This window comes from Capra hircus, chromosome 21, assembly GCF_001704415.2.
Source record: "Capra hircus breed San Clemente chromosome 21, ASM170441v1, whole genome shotgun sequence".
In the NCBI taxonomy this organism is placed as follows: domain Eukaryota; kingdom Metazoa; phylum Chordata; class Mammalia; order Artiodactyla; family Bovidae; genus Capra; species Capra hircus.
Genome location: NC_030828.1, coordinates 18,788,864 through 18,800,987, shown reverse-complemented (window position 1 = coordinate 18,800,987; position 12,124 = coordinate 18,788,864).

Here is a 12,124-nt window from a genome sequence, read left to right as displayed (position 1 = left end):
GGACGAGCTTCCCTTGGGAGCATAAGAAATGTGATGTGAGATGCTGAGCCCCACCAAAACCAGTTCAGCTAATTTCATCATCTTCAGTCTTGAACAGCTAAATTCATTCTCGTTCAGCGTTCAATATAAGATTTGAGCACCTACTATGTGTCCATTTGAGCACCTATGTGTCCGGTAGATGCTGTGCTGAGATGTTGAGAATGAGGAGAGGAGTAGGCAAAATGCTAAAAAAAAACCCCCCGAGGTGTGTGTCTGGGATCCGTAGAGGAGGTTGGAGGAGAAGCAGAGAAGAACGACCGTGCTGGGGCAGGAATGCTGAAACTGGGTAAGTGAGAGTATGTCATGTGGGCCAGGACAGAGGAAGCCTTGAGTCCTCACCTCTTTTTCTCTACATGTTCTTTAGATGATTTCATCCATTTTATGGTTTTAAATTCTAGGGATAAGCTAATGATTCTCAAAACACTAACTCCAGCCCTGACTCCTTCCTTGAGTGCCAAATTCACATATCCCTTGGCTTATGTGGCCTCTTCATGTGCAGATCTAACAGGCATATCAGAATCCGTGCATCCTAAACAGTATTCTCCATTCCCACGCCCACCCCCAACATGTTTTTCCTACAAGGTTCCCAAATGACTTCAGTATCTGGCCATTTACTTGCAAAACCTAAGGAGTTACTCTCAATTTCTTTTTTTTCCCCCACCTCCCACTCATCTGACTTCAGGGAAGTGCCTTGAGCAGTCTCAGCAAATCATGGTGGTCTCATATGAATTGCTAGTTACTAGAACTAGGCTAAGACCAGTTGGCATAGGGGTTAGTGTAGGAATGTCATGTGACTTAGTTCAGGTCAGTGATACCCTGAGATAAAGGTGTCTAGTGCCTTTGAGGGAACATTTCTCTTTAGAATATGCTGCTGCTGCTGCTGCTAAGTCGCTTCAGTCGTGTCTGACTCCGTGCGACCCCATAGACGGCAGCCCACCAGGCTCCTCTGTCCCTGAGATTCTCCAGGCAAGAACACCGGAGTGGGTTGCCATTTCCTTCTCCAATGCATTAAAGTGAAAAGTGAAAGAGAAGTCACTTAGTCGTGCCCGACTCCTAGCGACCCCATGGACTGCGGCCCACCAGGCTCCTCCGTCCATGGGATTTTCCAGGCAAGAGCACTGGAGTGGGGTGCCATTGCCTCCTCCATTAGAATATGCTAGTGAGGGGGAATTCCCTGGTGGTCCAGCTGTTAAGAATCTGACTGCCAATGCTGGAAACGTGGGTTTGGTCCCTGGCTGGAGAAGACTGCACATACCACGGAGCCACTGAGTCCGTGCACTGCAACTACTGCGCTCGGGAGCCCGAGAAACACCTGCTGCAGCCTGTGCGCCACAACGCCTGTGCTCCACAGCAAGAGAAGCCACTGCACTGGGGAACCTGAGCGCTGCAACAAAGGGGAGCCCCCGCTCCCTGCAACTAGAGAAGGCCTGTGCACAGCAGTGAAGACCCAGTGCAGCCAAGAATGAGCAGATAATCTAAAAAAAGAATATGTTGGTGAGGAAACATGTAGCCCACACTCCTGCCATCCAACACCCTATGATCATATTTCGCTGAGAATCAGCCTTGGGATGAAGCTGGCCTTCTGGGTGGTAAAATGCAGAGAGAACCTGATTCATGGATGACAGAGCTGGCTGATTAGATCAGCCAACCCTGAAACCCACCCTACATCTGGATTTCCAGTTCTCTGAGACAGTAATTTCCTTACTGTCTAAGCCGCTTGAATTGAATTTGCTGTTTCTTGCAGTTGAAAGCAAATTAATAGATGGAAAGAGAAAGGCAGGTTGCCCATGGAAAGAGTCATAAAGTTCCTGGTGTCTGGGGACCTTCTTAGATCCCGTTCCAGTGTCCATGAGGCCCCATTATGATTCCTATTCTTAGATCCCTGTTCTTGAATTTCTGCCAGACTTCTGGTTCTCCTGTAGGTCTCTGCAGCCATACCTGAGCTGGGCTGGCTGTTTCTCGTCCCTAAAAGGATTTAACTAAAATGGGTGATAAAGCACTCAGCACATTTACTTGACCCATACTTAGTTCTCAAATCCTGTGTATTTGTTTACATTAACTTTGTTTCTAAAGGATTTAAAGCTGTGTTAAGTAAACTCTAGTGTCTTCTCTCCGCAAATGTTTACCCAATAAACCTCAAGAATCTTTGGAGAAACAAGCTCTTTGAAACCAAAATGTTTAAGAAATGCAGAGATTTCAGATTTAAATTCTTCTCTGAACCTCTTTCCTCTCGTTCCTACTCGGCAGGGAGCTGGCATGTCAACAGCCAGTTTGAGGCTGCTGTGGACCTTTGAGAGAAAGCTTCCATGTAAATTCAGCAGAACCTCTTTCGTTCAGAGTTCTCACAGAGAAGCACATAAATCAGTGAAAAGCCTAAATTAGATAATTTTTAAAAGAACCGTAGCTTCATTATTTTCAAGTACACAGAGTAACTCCATCTCAGCTATGAAGTGTTCTTTGCAGAAGCCCTTAGGGATGTTCCTTAATGAGTTGATCATAATTATTGGTAATCAGCATAACGGTTCTCCTCAGTGCGTGCTTCCAAAGCATTTGAGTGTATTAAGTGGTTTTATGTTCTGTGGGGTAATTTTGTTTACAACATTGAACAACATTGCTCAGTGGATACCTTTATAGCTATAACCCTCTGTTTTAAAAAAAAAAAAATTCTGAAGGCTGTCTCCATTGTACAACATTTGATTACCAGAGGCAGAAATAATGTAGGAAGCAGAGAGATGCATAGTAAGACTCAGATGCTTTACAGATGGAGCCCTGATAGAATTATGGGAACAGCTCAGGTTTGCAAATGAGGTCTGTGCTACTAGTTTTGTGACCCTGGGGTTGATAATGAGAACCTGATGGAGTCTTAGCTTCTCCTCTGTCAAATGGGGATAATTTCTCATTTGCAGGGTCAGTGTGAGCACTGAATGGGCATTAACTAAACGCTTCTTCATTCCTTGGTGACCAAGCAACATAAGCTTGCCTTCTCCAGGCCCAGCTCCTGATCACCCCCAGGAGACTGGTAATGTTACCTCTGTCCGCACTCGCCCATGTCTGAGAGGATCAGAACATCCCTAACCCTCTGCAGCCAGACATGTTGGCTAGAAGGGAACTTTGTTTGCTGAGAGTTTGTTATTATTGATCGTTAGCATTTAGTAAGAGCTTATTATCATGGACCTGGTGGTTCAGACAGTAAAGAATATGCCTGCAGCATGGGAGACCTGGGTATGATCCTGGATTGGGAAGATCCCCTGGAGAAGGGACTGGCAACCCACTCCAGTATTCTTGCCTGGAGACTTCCATGGACAGAAGAGCCTGGCGGGCTATAATCCATGGGACTGCAAGAAGTCAGACATGACTGAGTGACTCACAACGTCTGTCATGGACCAGAAGCTCTGTTAAGCACTTCACACAGGAAGGGATCTGTGTACTACTGCATTCATTCTGGGATGCAGTTTTCAAAACCGGACCCGATCTAAAGTTGGCGTCTTCGAGCGTCAGCCAGGTGACAGTTGTGACATCACTACTGTCAGCTCCTCTGAGTGATCACGTCAAGCATAGTCATCGTGTCATCGTTTCTACCAAGTAATATGCATTACTGATGTGACGTGTTAAAGTTCTGTGCTGTGTAACGTGTCTTCCAAAAGACTGAACTATAATACTAGGTTTTCTCCTTCTGACTTACTTTACTCCGTATAACAGACTCCAGGTCCATCTACATCTCTGCGAATGACCCTGTTTCACTCCATGGTGTGACTGAGTAATATTCCATCACATGCACGTGCCACATTGTCACCCGCTCGTCTGTCGCTGGACATTCAGGTGGTTTGCATGTCCTGGCTAACGCATATATGTGGAATCTAGAAAGTAATCTATTTCCAGGGCAGGAATAGAGACACATATGTAGAGAACAGTCATGCAGACACAGAGTGGGAGGAGAGGGTGGGATGAAATGGGAGGTTAGGGTTGACATACATACACTGTCATCTGTGAAATATATAGCTAGTGGGAACCTGCTGCATAGAACGGGGAGCTCAGCTCTGTGCTCTGTGGTGACCTGGAGGGGTCAATGGGAAGTGTGGGTGTATGTATACAGATGGCTGATTCGCTGTGTTGTACAGCAGCAACTAACACAGCATTGTAAAGCAGTTACACTCCAATTTAAAAGAAAAAGGGCATTGTACCGTGATTTGGTATTACAATGAAAGGTTATTTTGTACTCAGAAAGGTACAGAGCAGTTTGAAAATGTAAGTGTTGGCCGCTCAGTTGTGTCTGACTCTCTGTGATCCCATGGACTGTAGCCCGCCAGGCTCCTCTGTCCATGGGATTTCCCAGGCAAGAATACTGGAGTGGGTAGCCATTTCCCTCTCCAGGGGATCTTCCCCACCCAAGGATCAAACCCACATCTCCTGCATTGCAGGTAGATTCTTTACCATCTGAGCGACCACGGAAGCCCATAGAAGCAGAGCAGTGGGATTCATTTTGGTATTATCGAAGCAGAGGTTTGCCATTTTAGGAATGAACATGAGGTAGTATTTTTTTGCAAAACAGCAATCAGGTGCATCTTGAAAGCGATTGAAAGTGTTAGTCATTCGATCATATCTGACTCTTTGTGACCCCATGGACTGTAGCTCGCCAGGCTCCTCTGTCCATGGAATTCTCCAGGCAAGAATACTGGAGTGGGTTGCCATTCCCTTTTCCAGAGGATCTTCCTGACCCAGGGATTGAACTCGCATCTGTTGCGTCTCTTGCACTGGCAGGCAGGTTCTTTACCAGCTGAGCCACCAGGGAAGCTTCTATCCTTCACTGTTTTTTAAATTACTTTTTCTTGGAGTATAGTTGCTTTGCAATGTTGTGTTAGTTTCTGCTGCACAGCAGAGCGAATCAGCCAGATGTCCATTATACATGTATACCCTCTTTTTTTTGGACTTCCTTCTCATTCAGGTCACCACAGTGCATTAAGTAGAGATCCTTGTGCTATGCAGTAGGTTCTCATTAGTTATCTATTTTATACGTGATATCAATAGTCAACTAATTGTTGAAAGAATAGAGTGGGGTCTATATTTCTACTAAAAAAAAACCAAAAAGGAATGGAAATATTCTGAACAGTTGAAAAAAATAAAAGGTAAATTTCAGGCTTCTCCCTAATAGTTTTTGTTGGGGGTTATAAGGATTGAAATATATCCTTATGGAGGAATGTATTGCTCAAAATAAATTACCTCTGGACTGTTTTCCCAAGTCAACAATGTTTTTAAACTTTAAATGCCATTCTATTTATATTTTTTTAAAATAAAGTTTATCTGAAAAGTGATTCTCAACTCAGCATCGGTTAAGATTAAGATCGAAGAAGTGGGCGTGTTCAAATCTTGAGGGAGAGTCTGTTGCAAAAACAAGTTGGTACCCATTTTTATTGAAAAAATGAAAAATATGCATAAATTTTCACATTACAAACTGGAGACATTGGAAAAAGTCTTATCTGATGAGGTTAAGCAAGAAGACACAGGGATTCATAATTGGGACACATCCTTTAAAACATCCTAGAGGGACAGAAGATTTTCCTGGTCATCAAATAGGGAGATGAGTTCTGGGAGGCTGGAAAGCATTGTGTTAGAAAGGGGCTGGATTTCATTAAAAAAAAAAAAAAAAAAAAGGTAGAATGGAAAAACCTGGAGAAGGAACATTTCTTTCTTTCTGTTTTTCAATCTTTTGGCCTCACCATGGGTCATGTGGGATCTTAGTTCCCCTACCAGCGACTGAACCCCACCCCCTGCATTGGGAGGCAGAGTCTTCAACCACTGGACCACCAGCAAAGCCCCTGAGAAGGAACATTTCTATGAGCTCCTGAAGAGAAGATTCAGGGAGGGGCAGGCAGCAAGGTCAGAGAAAGATAAGCGATACAAAATGAACACGTAATTGCTGAGGTGCCATTGTCTTCTAGATTTCTATTCATAATTTTGCAGTGAATAAGCCCCTTTTAAGAAGGGGGAAAAAATCCTCAATAATACATGCAAATGGAAACTTGGGGAAAATTACCAAAATAAAATCAACCCGTTTGTCAAAGGATTGATTTGCTTAGTTTAAAAACATTTAAAATATTGACTATAGTTCTCTGGGCTACACAGTAAACCTTTGTTGCTTGTTGCATATCTGTTTTTTTTTTTTTTTTAAACTGGAAATCTAGCATTCTCTTCATTCTAAGTCAAACAAAAAGATGAACTATCCCAAAGAAAAAATGGGCCCAGGGTATTATTAGCAGGGTGTTCACAGAAAAAATAAATGCATGGTCAAAAACTGTATGAAAAATGTTTATAATATTTATTTTTCACTGATCAGATTAGCAAAGGTTAAAAATATTTGATGACCCAGTATTGTCAAGAAGGTAGAGTACTCTCACCCACTGTTAGTGGGAGAGAAAGTTGATTCAGATTTCTTGAAAGACAAACAGCAGCATCTTAATAAATGTGCATATCTTTTAGCTCAGTTAAATGTTATGTTATTAAGCCAAAACATATGTATATGTGCCTGAGATATATGCATGAGGTTTTTCATTGCAACGTTTTTATTATGAAAAAGTGGAAACTACTGAATGTACGTCAAGAGAGACAAACTAAATAGATTATGAAATATCCATAAAATGGGATCCAATACCGCTGTTAAAAGTAATGAAACAGATCCATACATATTGATTTGGAAAGCTCTCTGAGACATATTAATTGAACAAGTGTGTTTAGTGTGATGCTCTTTTCTGTAAAAAAGAAAAACGAATCTGAAATGAAATTGAAATCAATATAGACATAAATACACACATATTCTTAGAGTCATAAAACATTTTTGAAGGCCCATGGAAGACACGATTATGGTGGTTCCCTCTGGGCCTGGGGCTGAGGGAAGGCGGACATTCACTTTTTGGCTTATCCTCTTTATCTTTGTGGTTCTTTTACTGTGAACCTGTATTTCTTAAAATTTTTAAATGAGTTTATTCCTGATTTGTGGCTGTGGTAAACAAACAGATGGCATGCAATTTAACATCTTAAACGCGTGTACAGCATTTCTGAGCGCAGTTCAGTAGCATTAAGTACACTCACACTGTTGAGCAGCCCATCTCTACATTTTCACTTTGCAAATCTGAAACTACAACTGTTTCACCTTGCGAAACTCAAACTTCTATACCCATTAAACAGTAATCCCCCCATTTCCCTGTCACGCCACCCCTGGCAATCACTGTTCTACCTTCTGTCTGTGTGAATTTGACTACTTTAACTACATCAGATAAGTAGAATTATACAGTATTTGTCTTTTTGTGTCTGGCTGTTTTCACTTAGCACAATGTCCTCAAAGTTCATCCATGTGAGAGCATCGGTTTTAAAGGCTGAATAATAATCCATTATATGTATATACTGGGGCTTTCCTGGTGGCTCAGATGCCCTAAAGAATTTTCCTGGAATGCAGGAGACCTGGGTTGGATCCCTGGATTGGGAAGATCTCCTGGAGGAGGGCAGGGCAACCAACTCCAGTATTCTTTCCTGAAGAATTCCATGAATGGAGGAGCCTGGTGGGCTACAGTCCATAGGGTTGCAAAGACTGATAGACTAACACTTTCTCACTTTCAAATGTATATACTATTGAATACATTTTGTTTAATCTATTCATTCATTGTTGCTGGACACAGGTTACTCTGACTTCTTTGCTATTTTGAATGATGTGTCTATGAACATAAGATGAGCATCTATCTCTTTGAGATCCCGCTTTCAATTCTTTTGGATAAATACCCAGAAGTGGGATTTAAAGAGCTTTTTAAAAGGTGTTTAACGTGAATTTCCTTGTAGCAACAGAAGTAGCCACTCTGTGGGCTTAGTTGAGCCGAGTAGTGTGAGGTCATGATTTTCTTTACTTTACCAGCCTGCTGGAGGTTGAGCAATTTCATTCCTGCCCCCTGAGCCTTTCCTTTGCCCAGACAGAGAGGCCTTAACATGCTTGTGAACTTGCTGCTCCCTGCCTGCTCCTACCTGCATTGATTCGGCACATTTCTATAGCTCCCTGAAGGAAGAGACGTGCAGCAGCATTTAATTAGAGGCCGAGAACATGCTTTCCCAAGGACACGACTTATTCCTCAGCCAGCTGTTGCCAGTGGCTCCCTAGCAACGAGGGGCACTGTCGCCTGATTGCTTCTCCCCAGACCAGGTGGGTGGCCTGCCCACCTGCTGTCACAGCCTGGGGTGGGAGGGGGGTGGCCCTGGGTCTCAGGCTGATTCTCCAGGGGAAGTGGGTGATCTGAACCTATTATTCCTGTAAAGCCAGAAAGGGGGCTAAAACCTCTGACCTACCTGCTCCACCCGGCTCCCTCAAGTTCATGATTAGAGCAGAGAGAAGGTCACCAGTTATAACACAGATGGAGCAATGTGATCCAGGAAAGTCTGCAAGGCTTGTGAAGTGCAGCTGGGAGACTCTGGGGCAAGAGAAGGGGAACTTGCCCCACACTAGGCAGAGCCTGACTTTTGGGATGGTCGTGGGGGTGTGTGTGTGGGGGTCTCTGGGGTGCCTATCCTGGGCACAGAGAGAAAGGGAAGCCTCATTTCAGGTGGCCCCAACTGCTCTGGGTTTCCTGGGCTTTTGGAAAGGGGCTGGGGATGGGAAGATGTCAGCAGAAGCCACACACTGTATCTGAACTCACCCCCCTCCAGAGTGTGAGCAATGGCTACCTAGGAACCAGACTCTAGGCCTGATTCCACCCAAATGCTTGCACAGAGTTTGCAAACTGGACACTGTTAGATGAGATGCCATTCAGTGACATGCCTTTATGGTGTATGTGGTTTTTTTTTTTTTTTTTAAATAATTATTTGGCAGGGCCAGGTCTTTCGCTGCGGCGTGTGGGATCTAGTTCCTCGACTAGGGATTGATCCCAGGCCCCTAGCATGGAGCGTGGTCTTAGCCACTGGACCACCAGGGAAGCCCCATAGTGGTATTTTTACAGATTTGAAGGGTTATAAAATATCCTGCATTTTCACGTTGCCATTAGGTAGCCGAGTCCCATGGCTGGGGTCATCTTAGACCAGGCATGTGTGTCTCCAGCTTGAGTAACGCACTTCACTTGTGTATTGGCCCGTTTGCCCTGTGACTCCTGCACCTTTCTGTATCCATGGTGGGAACAAGGTTGCTTCTGCAGTGGTCCACTTGTATTTACTGCTTAATTTTTCTTTTTTTTTTACTCGGTTCTTTCCACAAACATTTCTTGAGCTTCTTCTGAGCATCACAGCCTGAGCTAGGCACTGGGTTGAAAGGACGGGAAGGCATGGTCCTTGCAGATCTGAGTTTATGGACTGGATGGGGAGACAGAGAAGGAAGCAGGCTGGGGTGAGAGAGATCACTGCGAGCAGGCGGGAGTTGGATGCACAGGAGACAGGGGAGCAGAGACTCGGGCACCTGCCCCGGCTGGTGGTGTCCAGGAAGGTTTCTGGTAAAGCTGAGACCTCAGCTGAATTCTGAAAGATGAGAAGGGTTAGCCTGACGAGAAGAAGGGAGAGGAGGAGACTCCACCAGAGGCACTGACCATCCCAGAGGGAGGGAGGCCAGGGAGTGGCTGGGACTCCGTTCTGTAGAATTCTCATTCCATACCTTCTCAGTCTCTGACGCTAAAGTGTGGCCTCTTGGAGCCTGTTTCTTCACATAGAGGTGCATGTGAGCTCAGTCATGTCCGACTCTTTGCAACCCCATGGATTGTAGCCCACCAGACTCTTCTGTCCATGGGATTCTCCAGGCAAGAATACTGGAGTGGGTTGCCATTTCCTTTCCCAGGGGATCTTCCCGACTCAGGTAGAACCCACATCTCTTGCGTTTCCTGCATTGGCCTGCGGATTCTTTACCAGCTAGGCAACTGGGAAAGCCCCATAAAAAGGCATAACAGTACGGATTTTCGAGGGCCATTGTGAGGATGGAATTAGAGCCTGCACATCTGGGCCCCACCCGCATTATAGTGGGTGCCCAGTACCTGGGGCAGAAAACGCTTGTCAAACGCCAGGCTGGGCAGCCCCTGCCTCCGTCCCAGGGAGCACACGCTCTCTCTGGGGGCCCGAGTGGGTACAAGTGAGCATTTGAAGGGTTAACCTGGCATTTTTCAAGTCATTCTACCCATGGCGAGCCAGGACTAGCTTTTCCCATTTCTAGAGAGGCCATGGGAGATGGCGACCCATGTTCCTGCTTGTAGTTGAAGTGAAAATAGGAAACCACTCCCTCCGGGTTCGCCCACCGCGAAGGCAAAGGCCAGCTTGTCTCAGCCTGTGGATACCTTCTGGGTGTGGGTTTTAGATTGTGCAAGCCACAGCACAACAGGATGCCCACTGAGGGGTGGGTGTGGAGGAAGGCCGGGGGAGAGTGCGTCCTCAACACACCTTCTCTAGGAAACAGAATAGAGCAAGTGGGCTCTGGCCACCGGTGCTTCAAGAGCACAGGGCGGAAGGCAGTCGGGCGTCGCAGCATCCCTGTGCTGACCTCATGAGAGGCCATGAGATTCAGACACACCCAACAGTTTCAAGTTCAAGGCCTCCATTCACCCTTATATTGACTTCAGTGGGCTCTCCCCCACTGTTCTGCTTTTCAGACCATGGAGTTGCCTTCATCATCTTGACTTCCCCTGGCATTTGAGCCTCTTTCTGGGTTTGTAGATTCTACATTTTATGAGTTCCAATAGGGGGCGAGGGCTTCCCTAGTGGCTCAGCAGTAAAGAATCTGCCTGCCAAAGCAGGAGACATAGGAGATGCAGGTTCGATCCCTGGGTCGGGAAGATCCCCTGGAGAAGGAAATGACAACTCTCTCCAGTATTCTTGCCTGGGAAATCCCATGGACAGAGGAGCCTGGTGGGCTTCATTTCATGGGATTGCAAAGAGCTGAACATGACAAAGCACAAGACAAAACAATAGGGAGCAAAGACCAGCTTACTCCATGGGGCCTCACAGCTGAGGCTCTGCCACTTGGCCTACCGGTACAGACTTCCTGGCCTGCTGGACAGGAAGGATACAGGGGCACCCCCCTTCCTAGGGCAGTAGCCCCCCAATATTGATATTTAGTCTAAAACTTTGTTTTCTAGATCCAGTTCCCATCAGGCAGCAGCGTCAGTTATTGAGATGCTGCTGTTGGAGTGATGGGGCTCAGGCAACATGATTCCCAGGTTATGGACCAGGAAACCAGCTAGAGAACAAGAACAAGGGAGTCACTGACGGGGCCAGCATCAGCCTGCAGCCTTTCCACTAGATTCTTTTTTAATAGCTTTAAAAAATTACTTTTTAATTTATTCTTGGCTGTGCTGCGTGTAGTTTTTCTCTAGTTGCTGCGGGCGGGAGCTGATCTGTAGATGTGCTGTGAAGGCTTCTCCTTGCGGTGGCTGCTTTTGTTGCAGAGCATGGGCTCTAGAGTGCTGGCTCACGGAGCACCGCGCTGGTTGCCCAGAGGCAAGTGGAATCTTCCCCGACCAGGGATCTAACCCATGTGTCCCCTGCATTGATTGGTAGGCGGACTCCCAACTGCTTGACCACCAGGAAAGTCTCTCCACTGAATTCTTAAGGTCCTCATAGACTTCAGGACCCTTTCCAAAGAGAGTTTTAAAATGACTTCTTTGGCTCTCCTTAAGAGAGTGCAGGCAGCTGGAGTTGAAGGCTCTGCTGGAGTTAAAGGGGAGGTCAGCTGCCAGGGGTGCCTTCTAGAGGTTGGAGGGAATGCAAGGGTCTAAAGAGAGTGAGCATTTCTTGGGCATGTGAGCCAGGCACTGGGTCATACATTCTTTATGCATGTTAACTGATTGACTCAGTTCTCTGAAGTGCCTTGTCTCCATCTTAGAGACAAGGATTCAGGCACAGAGAGATGAAGTAACCTGCCAAAGGTCACAGAGCAGGAGTCAGAATTCAAATGGAGTTCAGTGTCAGCAGCTCAGGCCTGCTCCACGCTGTGTGTGATCAGGGTCCTGGGGAAGGGGCATGAGATCCCTGAGGGCAGATGGCATGTCTGGGACTCACTGCTGGCAGCCAGCCCTCTGGGAAGGGTGGAAAATCCCCATATGAGCCGCAGGGCCAAGGCAGGGGGACAGAGGAGGGATGCTGT